General features: G+C 39.0%; 1 protein-coding gene across 3 annotated transcripts in view; it reads left to right on the plus strand.

Annotated features, from left to right (window-relative positions):
- Positions 1-18,579, plus strand: part of fam160a2 (family with sequence similarity 160 member A2) — a 49,788-nt gene that overhangs the window by 5,644 nt on the left and 25,565 nt on the right. Inside the window, exons 1-2 of one of the 3 annotated variants that reach the window (XM_036573300.1) lie at positions 249-510; positions 10,595-10,745. The exons of 1 other annotated variant lie outside the window; for it this stretch is intronic. The gene's annotated coding sequence lies outside the window, so the exon portion shown is untranslated. Of the gene's footprint in view, positions 1-248; positions 511-10,594; positions 10,746-18,579 lie in introns of those variants that run through there. One more of the 3 variants, XM_036573382.1, reaches the window with a different exon arrangement.

The raw sequence follows: 18,579 nt of genomic DNA on the forward strand, positions 1-18,579 counted from the left end.
CTCTCTGTCTTTTTCTCTCTCTCTCTCTCTCTCTCTCTCTGTCTCTCTCTCTGTCTCTCTCTAACCTATGATGTTCACAAGAAGCACCTTCTTTTACAGTAGTAATGCAGCTTTTTCTTTTCCCCTCTTGATTTTGTCCAGTTCTATACATTTTTTTCTCCATTTTCCATAATAACAGGGTCAGCTGATATGAGCAACTGGGAGTTGATTATATGATGTTTGCTGAGTGGCACAAAAAAGTCAAGTCATAAGGAAGTGGCTGTTAGATGTGAACTAGGCTGTTGCTTCTTTACAGCCTGCCGCTGCGCAGTGTGCTGAAAAGCGGGCCACTTGCAGAAAATAGCTTAACCCTTTACGACAGGCATGCAACCTCCTAGGACTCAGCATTGTTGCAGTGACCTTTCTTGAGAAGAGCCGTGAAGCCAGTAAATCACACTGTGAATGCTGTCGGATGCTGTTGTGTTGTGGATGACCCCCAGTCTACGGTGACCTACTAGTGTCAGTGAGCAGGTTTGTAGTCACCTGGCTAAGTGGCTAATGATTCATTGTGACTTGAGGGCGGAAATGACTTTCTGAGGAAAATAATCTCTTGTTTTATTTATCTGGATTATAGACGCGGTCCTGCTTACAGTTTCATATCTGTCATTATTCGCTCATGATAACTGCTTAGATGGGAATGTTTAACATGTCATTGCTTAGCTGTTTCTTTCTGAAGTGCCATTTTACTGCTTGTTTGGCAAATAGAACATAGAAATCCCAGTCCTGTAGTTTTTTGGTTTGGACAAACCAAGCGTTTGTATGTGGTACAGTATGTATATAAAGAAATGGTTGATCTGATCACCCCTGAATTTTGGGTGTGTGTTTTTTTTTTTATTTTATTTATTTATTTATTTTTGTTCTATCTGTATTTCTTATCCTATCCTAGGCTGAAGGAGCAGGCAGTGATAGTAACATAGTTTGCAAATTCCTACCGCTGATGAAGCCACTATGCTGTTTGTATCATTTTTGGAAGTGGTTTTGTTGTAAACAAAGCTGCAGTGTAAAATAAAAATGAAATGAAATGAAATGAAATGAACCTTTTTAGCCAACTGTGTCTGAACACATTGGAATTAGACCTCCGCATTTAACCCATCCGTGCAGTGAAACACCACATACACACTAGTGAGCACACACACACTAGGGGGCAATGAGCACACTTGCCCGGAGCGGTGGGCAGCCCTATCCGCCCGGGGAGCAGTTGGGGGTTAGATGCCTTGCTCAAGGGCACTTCAGTCACGTACTGTCAGCTGAGGGGATCGAATCAGCCTTATCAATGGAGCGTCTTATTCAGTTTGGGATGGTCAACTTTCTGTGAGCTAACTCAGAATGATTTATAGAAGCAATTATGGTAGCGCTGTGTTCTCTATCAGGTTTGTAAAAATGTCTGAAAATAGACCTTTCAACCGATTGGTGTGTTCAAATCATTTCTAACATTCAAACCATGTGATCCCTTTCTGTCCAAAATTAAATTGGTGGCCTATTTAAAAAAAAAAAGTCTAAAAAAAAAACAAAACACATGATTATATAGTTTTCATTCCATTTGCTGTACAAATAGTTTCTTTGTTTATATTTGTATGTTTAGTTTATTGTTAAAAGTAATTCTGAATTGTATCAAATTGAATCATGGTAAAATTTAACACCTAGGATCCCTTCTCCTTCATCAGTATCGTGCTGCATAGTGGGATACTATGTAGTTTACTAAATAACAGTAAAAGACATAAATGAATAAACAAATTTGGACACTTTCTCATCAACATGCATCACCAGTCACATAAACCAATCAACAGGTGCTTGAACAAAGCTAAAGCTGACTTATTTATATCAGTAGACTGTGTTTTTAAAAAATGCAGTGGATACACACTAGGAAAAAGTACAAAGCATGATCAGACTACACATTTATTTCTTGGTCAGTGAAATCCGTAATTTACAACAATTACCATTTAGTGCCATTAACATGTAAGCATCTTTTTCTTTGATTAAGTTGACTTGACAAAGCCAGCTTACTATTCTTTGTTTAAACTTTTTATATGTGGAAAACTTAAATACTTTTTCCTTTTTCAACTTTCAAGCTAGAACCACTAAACCATAGCAAAAACTTAAACACCCTAGCTACCACTAGAGATACCATGGCAACTCCCTTGCAACCACCTGGAATGCCATTGCAACCATGTAATGAATCCTTGTATGAATACAACTTCTTGGAACATCACAATCAACCAGAAAGCAACATTTACATTTACCTTTACAGCATTTTGCAGATGCTCTAATCCAGAGCGACTTACAAAAAGTGCTTTGCCTATCTAGAGAAAGTATCTTTGCTAGTTACCAATAGTTTAGAGAGAAAGATAGTCCTGAGCTCAGATACTGCTAGAAACAAAAGTCTATGTTGATACCTAAAGAAAAAGGAACAGTTAAACACAGCACAGTGCAATACATTTCAATAAGTGCAGTACAATACATTACAATGAATACTTAACTCAGTGCTCATTTAAGTGCTGTAGTGTAACATAGGGCTGGGCGATAAAGGGCGCACTTCCGAATTTTTCGACTTGGTTAGAGAGGGAGGGGGCCACGAGTAAAAAAAGGTTCGCGAAATATAATTTAGCAACGGCTGAAACGCGGAGTTATACAGTCCCTGTTTGAGTTGAGCGACCGGCAATCTGCTCTCCTGTGACCGAGTGTGAGTGACGAGGTCAGTGGCGTAACTGTACTGTCCTACAGTGAACTCACCTCTTTCCGTGCATCCTAACAACTTTAGCGGTGTTAAATCACGTCTGCAGCACCGTGTTACAGCGCCAAACCGTCATATTTTAGTATTAGTGCATTCTCGAGCAACGAAAGTGAAAGAAAAAGGTGGGTTCATGTTCGAAAGTAAACTGAGGAAGCTGTGAGGCATTGGAGAGCGGGAGAGCGCTATCTTTCCAGGCTAGCTGTTTTTAGCTGCTGGCTAACTTGAAGCAGCGCTCCGGCACAACACAGTGAATTGATGATACGGTAGATCAAACAAGACACAAAATCACCACTTTCAATTTAAACATACCTAAAAGGAGGACTCTGTGACTGGTGTGAGAGATTCACACTGCAGATAATGCTTTTACACAGCGAACGTCAGATATACTGCGGGTCAACTACTACGATAGCATAGAGAAACCCAGTCGTCGCTAGCTGGTGTCTGAATACTGTGATATGCTCTGACATGGATGTGGTAGGAGTGACAGCAGTGACCTACCGAACCGAGTTGACTTTTAGCATTTGTAACGGGGTAACCGAGCGCTCGTCACCAGACAGCTAAAAATAATCTGTTTTCTTTCTTAAATCATGACTATTACAAAAATTGCAGCTGTGCTTTTCAAGCTGATAAAAACAGCTCAGAAACTTTCTCCCACTCTTCCATCACAGATTTGTGAAATGTTCCACTGTTTGCCGAGTGTTTGTCATGATCGGACCATAAGTGATAGTTTAAAACCACAATTAACCACCCAGGAGCAAAATAAGCCTTCAAACGTGAAAGAAATCATGATTTGACATTTATCGCGATATGTATCGATATCGAACGATATGAATTTTGTTTATCGTGATAACGTTTTTGGCCATATCGCCCAGCTCTAGTGTAACATCTTAACAAGCACCTGAAATAACATATGAACTGCTTTGGAGCACCCTAGCAACCACCTTAGATACCTTGGCAACAACTTAATAACCACCTGGGGTAACATAGTAACCACCTGAAACCCTGTAGCAGCTACCAAGTAACACCCTAGCAACCACTTTGGATACCTTAGCAACCGCTTAGCAATACCTTAGCAACCAACTATCAATACCATAGCAGCGACCTACCAAGCACCTAACAACCGTCAAGCAACACCATGATAACCACCCTGAATACTATAGCAACCACATAACACAATAGCAGTTACCTGAAATACCATAGTAACCACCTAACAATTTATATATATATAACTATATAAACTCAGTTACGTTACAAAAACAGACAGCAGTTCTCAAACTCCCCTTCCAGTAACACATTGCTGCCGTTTTTACAGCCTCGCCAGAGTCTTAAGTCTGATAAGTCTTGTATTCAGTGGCTCACTATCCAACATTAATGTTAGCAAATGTTACTCTCTCTGTTGCTTTGTGCCAAGAGGATCACAATGCATTTTGGTACATATTCAGGAAGTGTGGTGATGTATGAAGTTCACTAGAAATTGCATTGTGGGAGATTGTAGTGCCCCCCAAATTACTCTGGAATTCCATTCTACAACTCTGAAATTAAGGGACAATGTCCTGTGTATGTAATGGTGTCCTAAAACTGTGAAGACCTGAAGGACTGATGCTGAGATTTGTCTAATATTTCGAATGGATATTTGATAACACATTTATTGTGTTCTGAAAGAGCAGAATGTGAAGCTAAACTGATTTCTGTACTTTTATAAATGTATGTGCATCAGCATGAGCATTGACGTGTATGTAAACGACAGATATGTACAAGGAAAATAAGATCACCACCGACACAGAATTCCTATATCGGTGTGTCCATGTTTGTCGACAGATTTCCTGCTCTGTCTTGAACTTCCTTGCTGCTTAGGTTAATGCCCTGAGTGCATCATTGTAGCAGCTCTCAGTGTTTCCTACCACTGTGATCCACAAAATTAACTTCCAACCAAACAAATCTTTTTTTTGGAAGACAGTCAGAGCACTTTCTGCAGGTGCACCATTTCTCTCTGCATTTCTGTAAGGAGTGGCAAGACACTTTATCCTGAATTATTCAGCACATGTCAGATCACGATACTTCATGCAGTGCTGAGCAGGGGTGAGCAGAACATGTAGATAAGTTGAAAGCAGACTCAGTCTTTCCAATATGACAAAGAGTTCTGCCCACCTATTCTTTCAACAAATGTTAGATTCAAAGGGTATGTTGATCAGCAGAGGGGAGGCTCTACAAGCTTACTTTGAGTGGAAGTTGACTTTGATTTGAGCGTTTAGTGAAAGTGATGGAGGCTGCATAAAGTCTTATTCAAGCTAGGTCTGGTAATGTAATTTGTGTGGGATTTGACTGGCCGATTCAGATGAGATAAAGGATCAGTGTAATTTCCCCAAATTACCCCAGATTGCTTGGGTTGAAACATCGGCGGACGTTTACTTCAGGATTATGCGACAGGCGCCACGCTTCTGACCAATAACAACACATTGTGTGGCTATATGTTAAATGTGGCGCAAAAAAAGTGACACTGGAAGAGGCAGGAGACTTTACATCTCACTTTAGTGTGAGGTGATGCCCATTATCAATGGCAATTCCAAAAGATTGTGCATTGTAAGAGCATACATAACATAAGAACATGGATTTCAGTAGTCCTGTCATGACCTTGCTATGATACTTTAAAAATTCCATGACTACCAACAAAAGGTAGCCAGGTTGGAGGTAGCCCTGTAACTTGGCGATCCAAGCCTGCTGGAGACACAACAGGAGCTTTGTAAATATTACAAGCCATTCACACTATCAGTATTAGCTAAAATTTGCCTGAAGCAGTGGACCAAGCGAGAGGTGCTGCAGGCAGCGCCCACAGAATGCTGGCTATTACAGTACTTTTACTCTTAATTGTTAATTTTTAATGAAATACTTTTATTTTGCTACTTTAATATTCTTAACGTTACAGAGTAACGAGTCTTCTTTTCTCTCTCACTTAGTCGCTTCCTGTCTCTCTCTCTCTCTCTCTCTCTCTCTCTCCCCTCTTCTTCTTCTCCTCCTCTCTCTCTCTCTCCCCCTTCTTCTTCTTCTCTCTCTCTCTCTGTATCTCTCTTCTTCTTCTCTCTCTCCCTTCGTCTCTCTCTCTCTCTCTCTCTCTCTCTCTCTCCCCCCTTCTTCTTCTTCTTCTCCTCTCTCTCTCTCTCTCTCTCTCCCCTTCTTTCTTTTTCTTCTCTCTCTCTCACTGTCTCTCTCACTGTCTCTCTCTCTCTCTCTTTCTCTCCCCTTCTTCTTCTTCTCTCTCTCTCCCCTTCTTCTTCTCCCACTCTTCTCTCCCTCACTTCCTCTTCCTGTCTGTCTCTCTCCTTCTTCTTCTTCGTCTTCTTCTTCGTCTTCTTCTTCTTCTCTCTCTTCTCTATCTCCTTCTCTCTCTCTCTCTCTCTCTCTCCTTCTTTTTCTTCTTCTTTTTCTTCTCTCTCTTCCTCTCTCTCTCTCTCTCTCTCTCTCTCTGTCTGGTGTTTGTCTTTAACTGTGAGAGGCTGTGTAGCTGTTTAACTGGTAAATGCAGTAATAATGTCTGATTCTGTATGAAGTGATCAGCATGTTACTGGTGAAATATACAACGGTAAAATCAGAGCTGGGTAAGTTGCTGAAGTTGCTGTTGATTTTAATGGTCTGAAATGTTTTGAACAGATATCAGTGAAAATATAGAGTTTGAAGGCTGTGCATGTGTTTACTGTCTTTAGTTCACACCTATTAACGTAAGCTAGAGTGCAGGGAGCTGATGGGCAGCAGGACTCTCACTAAAATTACAGCATTAATTAAGCAGTCTACTCATAATTTTGACTCCGTTTTTTTCTCTTGAATGTGCTTAATTAAATAGTAACATTCTTTGCACACTCTTTCAGGGATTCTAAAATACTTTATTGAAAACAGATAAACTAGGAAGTCTTATAATCATCTAACCATGAAATGCATATAGTTTAATGTAAACCTTGTTCCTTACACAGTTCACAGAAAGGTGTGTAACTGTGCTCTAGCAGAGTGAACTGTGATCAGTCTCAGCTCTCAGAACTTTAGCTTTAGTGTTTTTCTGTACAGATTATTTCCAGTGATGTAGCTGAGTCAGCTCAGAAATATGTTCAGCTTGTGACAGCGGAAATACGAAAAAGTAACTAAGTTACTCAGTACTTAAGTAGTTTTTCAACAAAGTACTTATTTACTCTTACTTGAGTAATTTTATTTACTAATACTTTTACTTGTACTTGAGTAGGGATTTTCAGTACTCTTTACACCCCTGGGAATAATCAGGCCGTATTCGCTCCTCACTAAGCTGGGAAGATAGCTAACAGGCTCTAATATACAGAGACAGACTCTAAGTTTAAATCATTGTTGAGGCTGTCAGCATCCAAAGAAAATAATTAGTTACTTACATGTCTGTTATGAACTTTAAATGTCTGCATTTGATCTAAAAAGTTGCAATAAAAAGCAAACATTTTTCACCATTATTTTGATGCTGGCATAACAAGCGGTAGCAAGACTGGTGAACCAAACCTGCATACAAATCAACGCTGCTGTGAAATGACAAGCTTGGCACATGTTCATGATTGTGTGACTGTATCTGACTTTCAGCTTAAATAGGCCGTGAAAGTTGAATACCTGTGGTCGATACCAGGGGTGCACAATCCTGGTCCTGGAGGTCTACCACCCTGCAGAGTTTAGTTCCAACCCTAATTTTGCATACTTAAACTAGGTAAGGAATGGCTTTCAGACCTTCATTGCCTGGATAAAGGCATCTGAATAACAAAGCCAGATGTGCTGGATCTGAACTCTCCAGGGTGAGTAGATCTCCAGGACCAGGATTGGGCACCCTGGTCTATACTGTGTTTGGCACAGTATAGCCCCTTGACCCCGCCTCTTCTGTTAAGACAGCCATGAAAGCAGTGAACATTATTATACAAAATCAACACCCTGAAAATCTCCTTTTCTTGACAGAGGGTAAAACAGGGTATTTGTTTTACATTCTTTATAGTTGTCATTTATCAAGCAGAAGGAACTATGTTTTATTGAAAAAGAGCAAAGTATGTCTCCTTGAAAGAGCCTGCCTTCCAACAAGACAGAATTCTCTGAAAATACTTCCTTTACCTAAATTGAAATGCATCTGTCAGCAGTGAAATGGGTGTGTTATTTTGACAACACACATTGTACTATGGGCTAGCCATTTGTTTGTTATGTGTGTATGTGGAGGGGGGCTTTTTTTGTTTGAAAGAGTATGCAAATGAAGCAGTTTGAATTATGAGACACAGATGTTGTCTTTCTGTGGGTTTGTGGTTGTTCGGTTCAATAAAGGAATCACTGTTTGTAAATGAAAGAACCAAGTGTTCTGCCATTTGTAACTGAAGTCACTACAGACAGCGGACTCTTCAGGCTACTGAAACATTAATAATGACTCCGTTCATAGTACAGTCAGACTATCTCTGTATTTATTTAAGCTGCCAGCTTATCTTTGGTTTGTGGGGAAAAAAAGCTGCCAAGCAATAGCCAATGGTAAAATATAATTTATAACAGTAATGCCTTCACAGGGCTTATAAAAAATTGTCTCAAACCTCAGCCATTGGCCAATTTGGCTGTAAATAAGTCAGGTTCAACTATAAAAATGAATGATCGGTGCATCCCTAGTATTTCCTGGTCTCGTTTTGGCAGCACAACAGGTGGAAAAAAGAGGTCTTTGACAGCAATGCGGCCTTGATGTTTAGAACTCAAATGTAAAATTACTCTTTGAGTACTCCAACACGCTCGTAAATGTCGTTTCATCTGCTAATGAGGATCCGAAGCACAACCAATGTTACGAAATGTTCGTCCATACTTATCATGCTGTTATACATTTACACCAGAGAGTTCTCAAAAACCCCAAAGGTATGTAGTTAGAGCTGGGCGACAAGTCAAAAATTTAATATCAGTCGATATCAATGCATATCGCGATAAATGTCAAATCATTATTTCTTTCAAGTTTGAAGGCTGGTTTTTGCTCCTGAGTGGTTAATTGCTGTTTTAAACTATCCTTTAGGGTCAGAACATGACAAAAACTTGCCAAACAGTGGAACATTTCACAGTGTCTGTCATGGGATAGTGGGAGACTTTTTTTAACAGCTGGAACGGCACAGACGCAATTTTTGTAACAGTCAAAAATTTAAAAAGAAAACGGATTATTTTAGCTGTCTGGTGACGAGTGCTAGGCTATCCCGTTACAAGTGCTAAACTGTTTAGTTTTTCAACAGCGTCATCTACAGTAACATTAATTCGCCATCCTATGCGAGTGACAGAGTGCTGCTTCAAATTAGCCAGCTGCTAAAAGCAGCTAGCCTGGGAAGCTTGCGTTCTCCACTCTCCAATGCCTCACATAAAACATTGCATCCTCAGTTTACTTTCGTTTAAATCAGGGCTGTATCGTGCATGAACCCATTTATTTGTTTCACTTTCATTGTTTGGGAATGCACTAATACTAAAATATGACTGTCTGAGCGCTGTAACAGTGCTGTAGTTGTGAGGAGCAGATGTGATTTAACACTGCTAAAGCTTGTCACGATGTACAGAAAGAGGTGAGTTCGCTCTAGGACATTACAGTTAGAAAACGCCACCAGGGCTTTTGCTAGAACATGGAAATGTGAGAATGGTCTATTATATTGAAAATTTTTGGACATTCCGTAGTTATATTGCAATAATTATCGTTATCATTTTATTGCTCAGCCCTACATGTAGTGCAGCTTTAAACTCTTGAATTTGAACACAGAACACCAGTGTGGTTTGAATAAAAAAATTACATATTTGAAATATAACTTGAGAATGACATGTAACATGAAAGACCTTTTTCAGTAAAGAAAACTGATGAGGAGTAAGAAAAATAAAAAATTTGAATACAAAACAATGTGAAAATATTAAATAAATTGGCCTGTACTGTTGATCTGATTTCTTAACATTTTTCATTTTGGTATGTTATGATTACTGTTTGTTCATATGTTGTGAAGTAATTAGGCTAGAGTCTAGATGTACATATTCCATTTTTTAAATACATTACTTTTCGGGATGAAAAGCAAAATATTGATGTCATGTAATACTAGATTTCTGTTATTTTGTGTTGCATCCTCAAAAGCCTGAGGGTTGAGAGCTGGTTGTAGACTATATATATATATATATATATATATATATGTGTGTATGGGTTGGTGAAGGATGCAGCAGCTAAACCGGCGGCTAACCCAACAGCTTTCTTTGCTGCCTTTATATGTATCCACAATATGTTATGACGTATTTCTGCTGGTTATTGCTATTTTTCTAATAAATAAACTTATCACTTTGTTCTGAATGTCAGAGTTTCCAAACAGCTGAATAGAAGACAAAAATAATTGTTTTTTTTTGTCAGGAATGGGCTATTCTTCTTTGCGTTTGGTAGCTTTTGTGTTTGGTAATGTTACTAACTTCTGGTCTTGGAGTTGCAGCAAGGGTAACTTTTAATGTTTGAATGGGTATTTTCTTCATTTAGATGTCTTAACATAGAAGAAAACCCAGGGTGCTACTGAAGGAGCATGTTCTACCACCATTTACAAGACACCAATTGATAGAATGGCTTGCTGAAGAATGTTGTCAAGCCTCCAGTAGAGGTGTAGAGACTTTCCACAAGAAGATCTTTGAGAGGCACATGAGCACAACAGGCTTACTGCTGATTTGAACAAAAGCTGCCTCTCTTATTCAGTATGAGAAGACCAACAACAGCTTGTTTCTGATAAATTCCTAGAATCATGCAGAAGATTCAGTGCATGCACATGAAGACTTTTTTGTTACTTCTAGAAAATAGTCGTATTGTTCTCTTCTTCCCAGGCTGTGAATGAGAAGAGTAGAAGGTGGGAAAAGTGTCCTTTGAGAATCAATCCCAGAAATCCACGCTGTCTGCAGGACCTTCTACAGCAGATCTCTCTCTCTGTCTTAAGAACTATGATGCTTTAGTTTTGTAAGCTACACAGTGCTGCAGGTAAGAATTTTTGCACATTTTCTTCGTCACATATGCATGAAAATGAGCATCTTACTTAACTCCACACTCTCAAACATTGTGTTAATGATCAGCACAGCTTTTGTGTTGTCTGTTTTAACATGTTTTGTCTTACATGGAATAGAGATGTTTTTAAAAAAAAGTTACGTAAATCTATGTAAATGACATGAATGTGTTTTACATGTGTAATTGTTAATAGTACATATGTTACTTGTATTCTTTTGGCAGTGGCTTTTTTTGGAGATTAAATAAGCCATGTGTGCACAGTTGAACACCTGTGACAGCAATGGGTGCAGCTTACAGTAGCCGAATTCACTATTTAGAAGGAATGTCTGGATACTCTTGGACATATAGTATATAAGGGTCTCACTGAGTGTTACTGAAAGTTATTACATTATTATCTAGTGCCTGGCCCACACTACAGGTTGATTGGGCCGATTTTGAGGCCAAATTTCTCCTTCCAACTATTCCAAGAGATCTCCCGATATCAGAATGTTTTAAATAATGATCTTCCCAGATTATCCTGTGGTGTGAGGTGTCTATAATCCAATCTTTACTCCTCCAATCTACTCTTAAGTCCAATCGAGGCTGCCCCAATTGTGAGTCGTACATGTTCAATTCACGACTCAGTATCCTGTAGTGTGGGGTGGGCACTGATTCCTTGGTGGGAAACGTGATGTTGACATCATGCCCAAAAGACTCAACCAATCAGATCAAATCAGATCAACCAATGAGGGCTCCGCTTAACGAGCTGAAAGCTTTTTCTGTGCAGAAAGCACACACCACCAGCACACCAGTAGCCTCGCTCTCATCCGCCATGTTTGTTTCAATCTAAAGGTGTGGGGACTCAACATCGGTTAGGATTGTTAAAATCCTGTGCTGTGGGCCAAGCATAAGCTGATAACCTGGCCTCCAGTAGCCCTGTAATCAAGGGAAAGTTGGTGTGGCCACAAACAAGGCATTTGTTGCCCTAATGTAGAGCCAGTCAAAGCTGCATTTTTTTTTCTTGAATATTTTTTGTTCTGTTAGCATACGTGCTAAAAACTTCAGAAGTAGTAATGTAGCTAACTAATAAATAAACTTTTGCTGCCTTCTAAACACGTTGGTCGTTCTAGCTACCGTAACATGTCTTAATAAATGCATTTACTTCTTTTGTTATTTACATTTATGCGCCTCAACTCAGTGCATCCAACATTCACATTGTGCTTGTTGCAGCATAATGTGGTTGAAAACTAACGACTGTAGGAAAATGATTGCAGGCAGCTTAGATAATTGTGATCATGTCAAAAAATTTGTAGTTGTTTCAAATAATTTTGATCACATGATAGGCCTAGTGACATGCAGCAAACTTCTAAGACGGCTGTTATTGAACTGTGGACAGCAGACTTAGGACAGCATAATTGGACCTGCTCTCTCTTGGAGGGTAGGATAGCACCTCCATCATTCCAAGTGTGTTGAGCTAAATGATGATGTTGCACTAGTTTGAAAAGATGGCTGGCTTTGGGACTGCAGCTGGTGGCAATTAATCGGTTCCTAAGGGCTTCCATTAATCTATTGATCTAGGAAAGAATAATTATGCTATAGGCTGGTAGTCTGTCAATAACAGGATATTTCATGTCATAGAGAAAGGTTCCAGTTATTAAAGAACTATGCTACAAGATTCCTGCATTACCCTCAACAATGCTATTTTACTTAGTGTGAAAGTTATAGAAACAGTAAAGAAGCTTTGCTTGAGCAAATAAAAAAAAAGTTGTATGACTGTGCAAGCATTATTATGGAGGTAGTTTTATTCTACAAGAACTTTGCATTGCTGTTCAAATAATTTCTCCTCTAGTAATAAAGTAAAAAGATAAATTAATTAGTTTGTATGTTCGGTAGCTTCATATAATCAAACCTGATATTGGCGATCACAGAAGCAGCCCAGTTATCAGCCATGTCACACATGCAGGGCCTTAAGGCATGTTCACCACTCGCCAAACACCAACAAATGCACATGATGTCATTGTTTTCAGAACTCTCCATCCATGTGAAAGCACAGAAAACTTAATTTTTAAAATTTCCACCCTGAAGAGCATTTCCCAGAAGTTTTGTGTTCACTGACCTACAATGATATTCATTTTGCTAAAGCAAACAGAGCTTGCTAAAAAGCGGACAACATTATGCTGTTTTTAACTTTTGACTACAGTTTTACTACAGTTTACTCACCATGCTGAGCTTCTGCATAGATGTTATAAAGGAAGAGATCTCTGGTCAAAAAATAAATGGAAAACCTCAATGTTTAACACAGCATCTGTTTACAAGGATAGTCCGCCCTTCAGTAAAACGAGCCAATCAGCTTGCTGTTGAAGCTGCAGATGGGAAAGATCTCCCCTCGTTGTGGTGCTGCATGCAGAGACAGAACAAACTGAACCCTCCAGTTTTTTGTGTTTTATTAAAGCCAGAAGCTACCAACTATGCTTTATGCTGGTTTTGTTAGATTTTATCAGTGATTTTTACATATGTTTTCAAAACACTACTGAGGCTTTTAGTTTCAGTTGTATAGGTCTCTCTTCATTCAAAGAGATAAGCAGCCCTGACTTGTATGAGTAACTGCCCGGTGACATTGCTAAGATGGCTGTCGAATAGACAAACTTTCGTTTAAGGACTTTGGTTTTTGTAATTTTCTGCTGTGAATGCGTTTCTCTAGGTTCTCATACAGTCACACTGCAGTCAAAGGTGAACTCAGTTATACATGTAGCTCTATACTGTAGTCTCCGCTCTCTTTATTTTCTTTTATTCATTCAAGTGATGTAAATGAGGAGCACAGACATCATGATAACTGATTGGTAACAACTGATTTGTTGGCAACAATTTTTTTTACTGTCGGCGTGCACGATAACATAGTTGCAGCTATAGCTGGCTTTGTGTGTCTCAGAGCAAGCACTTACTAGCCTTCACCATCCAGCTTGGTGACATCATGTGATAGAGGGAGATGTGACTAGCAGGTGGACCTCACAGTGTCTGAACTGGGGAGTCAGTTGGGTAACTGCCCCCCACCCCCATTACCCACCCACCCAAAAAAAAAAGTATTATAGTTTTATTTTTGCCATATTGCCCGTCCTGTGATAGTTAGTGGGAACTGGCAGTGTCTAGCATTTGGAGTAGTTAGTTGGAGAGCAGGGGGAGAACAGTGGAAAATCTCTTCCAATTGTTCTCACTTGGCAACTTTACCAAATATCTTGGCAGATATGTCTCCTGTCTCCTTTTTTAATTCAGTAGTCAGATGACGGGCTAAAGCTATAGATTAGACTTAAGAGTGTTATTGTAACTACCGAAAATTCCACTGTGGTTTAGACCCCAAATCTGTTTTGTGTTAATAGCAAGTTCAGAGAAATCATCTTATCACGCTCTCTGGAAAGCCTGTTCAGCTCCTTCCTTTATTTATGGCTGTTGTTGAGCTCAGTCATATGCAGGTAGAACTCAAAACAGAAATTCAAGTGCTGTGGGTTCAAAGATCAGAGTATGATGTGTTCCAGGAAATAGCACTTTGTTGAGTATGACTGTGCATTTAATACAGAATACGAGAGCAGAGCACTTTGTTCCGCTTTGGTCTTGTGGCCAGGTGATATGCTCACACTACTGGCTGGATGACTGTTTCTGTATTTTACTGTTATGTGTAGGTAATGAACAAACATAGTTCCAAAATGGTTGTGACAATATATGAAATGCACATACAAAACAAAAAGAAATTATATGTAAATCCAATTTGACTTGTATTTAAGCAAACGTTTTATGTTAACAGCTTCATTGTTTTTTTTTTTTTGTAAATATACACTCATTCTGATCCACAAATGCAGGCTGAGACTGTACTATGCACAGTGGAAGTCATATATCAGCAACATCCAGAAACAATGCCAATTTCTCTGGGCTTGAGCTCATCTGAAATATAGTGATGTACAGTGGAATTGTATATTGTGGTCTGGCAAGTCAGCCTTTCAGATTGTTTATGAAAATAGTGGACGTTTGGTAGTTTATTGGTGCCAGTGGGATGTGAAACTGGCACATCTGTTTATTAAAAAACACTTGTGATGAGTGCTCATTTCTGCGAGCAGGGAAATGCGATTCCCCTCTTCTTCTAATGACGGTGGAGTTTTATTCCTCACTGGGTTCTGTACATATATGATTCAAGTTTACACCCAAACTGGACTAACAAAGCTTATAACAAACGTCCAGGAAACCTTTTAACTTTGTATGCAGTGGATATACCGTGAGTCATTCAGCAGATATTTCAACTTAACTCCGAACTACTGAATTTGCCTGTTAGCTCATTAGGAGTCTGCTGAACTGCTTAGGTTAAGTGTGTGTTGCCTTTACACTTTTTTTAATTTATACAAACGAAGTTTGTGACTGCATACACAAGTGCATTCATGAGATTTTTTTTTTTCTTTCTCTAGCTCAGTGGGATGTGAGTTTTGGGAGATAAAAAGTAACCTTTCTGGGTCTTCTTCTATAAAGGTGGCATGGTGATTATTTTTAACTAAAGTGTGGCCATGATTTAATATATTAAGCCACAAGTTAAGTTTTTCATGCCATTGTGGCCTCAATATATTTATTTGTGGCCTCAATATATTAATTTGCAGCCACACCATAATAAAAAATAATCCCCATATTACCTTAAGGGCTCTGTATCTTTTTGCTGTGCTGTGGCTGTTGTGATTGTTTACAAGCTCCACTCAGAGGACTGTAACATTATCAGAATGTGATGGCTAGTAGGAGTTTGTGAAAGCAGAGCTGCTCTGTGTGCCTAAGAAATCTCAGATTAAACTGAAGCCTGTTTGACTAAATTGCAGTGAAGTTAATTCAGTGCCCACGATTGTGTTACTGTGTGTGTGTAATAGTGTATACTGAATACCATGTGTATAGCTGAGTTTAAAAGAATGTTTGAAAGTCTGTGAATCTCAAATGAAAGTGGTTTGAGTTTTGGGGAGCTGGTTATTCAGTGAGTTGAAGTGAGTTTAGTAGTGAAGTAGTAAAATTAATAAACTCACTATATCCAGCCTTCCCACACCAGGTGATGTACATTCTTTAATTAGAGAGTTAAATATAACTGAGAAGGACCTCTGTTGTTTCACTTTGCTCTGTCTGCCCTTGTCAGCGTGGAGTGTTGTAAATTCAGAAGTTCTGCAGATTGTTACAGATACACAAAATTGCGGCAGAGATCTGATCTTGCTTATCTGTAATTGCACTGACAGACAGTATTTTCTACGTTTTTTTTTTTTCTCTTGCTCTTCCTTCTAAAGCAGGCATGTCAATGATGGGGACCATCTGGGCCAACGTGCTAGGAAGATTAGCGTTCATCCTCATCTAACACTTTGAATTCAGTTCATGACGACTTTGCTAATTAGCAGATGAGCTAAATCAGGTGTGTTTTAATGAGGCAGTGTGCTGAAGTCTGCAGTGTTTTGGCCCAAGTGGACTGGAGCCTGATACACATTCTAAAGAATAAGAGTTTTATGTGGTAGTCAGCATTAGATTTAGTGTTATTCAGGCATGAGTAATTTAAAAACAGAAGATGGGGAAATATAATTATTACTGATGTGTGTCAGTAATTTTATCCCTCAGTTTTTTAGCAGCTCAGTCATTCTGAATGAGACATATCTGAATGAATAATGCTAATAAACAAGAATACGTCCCTCTGTGAAGTAACCGAATGATCTGCTTCAGGTGGCTGAAGGAATCTGAGGATTCCTGCAGCTTGTTCCTACTGCATTTGTTTGTTTGTTTGTTTTGTATGAAGGCACTAAAAGAATTTACTTGGAATGTTCCCCACACATAGGCGATACACTCTTTATCTCTCTGACCCATTCTACTACTATCTAGTTTTCATTTGGTCAGTTTTTAACAAATTCCAGCAAGAAAACATTTTAGATTTATATTTAAGAATAAGAAAGACCACACAGTGTCATTGAAGCAAGTCCTCCCTACTCCAAAAGGTAGAATTTATGCAGCAGCGTTGATTCTTAGCTGTAAATTCCTGAGCTAGTGACAGTCAGGGCTGTCAAAATAAAATTTGACATTTGAGTGTTTGTTGAATGCAGTAAAAAAATGCACATTTGAGTATTAAAAACATGCGTTCAGATGTTTAAAGCTACCTCTGCTGCAGCTCCTAGCCAATTGGCTACCAACATTTTCATGTTAGTCACAATAATAATTGTGATGATAATGAGTAATAGTGACCATAAACAAAACAGCAGTTTATTTTGGATTTAATTATGGGATTTTGCATAACATAGAGGTTTTTGCAAACTTCCCAGGTTTTTAGAAGCTCATTTATTCTGAGTGAGGCAAAATGTTTGCTAATTGAATAATACTAATGAGCAAGAATACATCCTTGTGTGAGGTAACTGAATGATGTGCTTTAGGTAGTAGACTTTTTTGACAAGCCAGCACTCTGAGTGTGTATGCTTTGTAACACAGTTAGATAAGTCACATAATATTTATAAGGTCGTGCAGTAAGCCAGTTAGACTTGGATTTTCAGGACAGTTTGTGTTCTCACGCTTTCAGCCCAGTCACACTCTTTAGCTTATAATAAGAGCAGAATTAGGGCTGCAGTTAATGATGATTTCACTCACATTACCATAACCTGTAGTTTGGAGTAAGTGACATTTCAGTATAACATTGCCAGGCTCTACATAAACACCACCAGTCTGTAACTCTGCGTTTCTGCTAAGAAATGTCAGCATTCTGATGGCACGGATGTAGCGGTCAGTAGGCCCTTGCTATCTGTGCTAGCCATAGGTATTTGTTCTCATTCATGTTCTGCTAATTCAGGGGATTCATTTGAAGTGGTGTGCAGGTTGCCTTGCAGTGGTGGTGAAGTTCTGCTTGAGTTGATTCTGTTGTTTTTGAGTTGAATAGGACTGCAATGGCAGAAGCTTTGTCATTTTGTGGTTTCTTGGCCACCGCTTCAGTTGTTTCACTTGGTTCAGGTGCAGTTGTCCACATTGGCACTGCTGCTGAAAGTTGAAAGAAGGTTAAAGAAGGCCTCACCCTTTTGTTTTTTGCTTACTACATGTTTAGTGAACCTCAGGTGTTTGTGCCTTGGGTCAAGAAACAAAGCAATACTTCTTGTTTTTTTTAAACAGACTAGAGCTTCTGACCAAAACGTAGGTTTCACAGTGCCCTCTGAAGGATCATAGAGGTTTTAGTTCAGACATGTCATGCTACTTAAATATGAGAGCAAGTGATGTTAGAAAAGCTATGCTGCACGTGTGTGAAGGTTTACGAAAAACATCCGTCTACATGAAAACTGACTTTGTAAAACCCTGGAGAGCATTTTCCAAAAGCTCTGTTTTCCGTAACACAGACAAAGAAAGTACGCTTTCAAAAAATATGCATGTCCTTGTGGACGAGCAGGTCTGTAGCAGCTATAACAACTAGCAACTAATAAGTATCATTTAGCTGTGCAGTTTAGACAAAAATGCGGTTCATCCCAGCGCTGTTTATTTTGCTAAACTAAAACAGAGCTCACAGACAACGACATTGTTTGTTTTTAAATTTTACTGCACTTTCACGCTGGGCTTTTTCCATTTTCTGCTGCAAACCCGTTTCTCTAGATCCTCATCTATGACAGTTCCATTACAGTCAAAGCTCAATTGTTACACATCTCACAGGAAATTGTCTTTTTTTTTAGATGTTAAAGTGAAACGTTGCCATGTTTTTTCTTGACATTTTTTTTAGCCATGTGTAACCCTACTGTGGTCTGTGCCATTTGTATTTCCCCTCTTTTATTCAAGTAATGTAAATTGGGGGTGCAGGCATCATCGTGGCAACAAA

Source organism: Colossoma macropomum, unplaced genomic scaffold (genome assembly GCF_904425465.1).
Source record: "Colossoma macropomum unplaced genomic scaffold, Colossoma_macropomum, whole genome shotgun sequence".
Taxonomy (NCBI): Eukaryota; Metazoa; Chordata; class Actinopteri; order Characiformes; family Serrasalmidae; genus Colossoma; species Colossoma macropomum.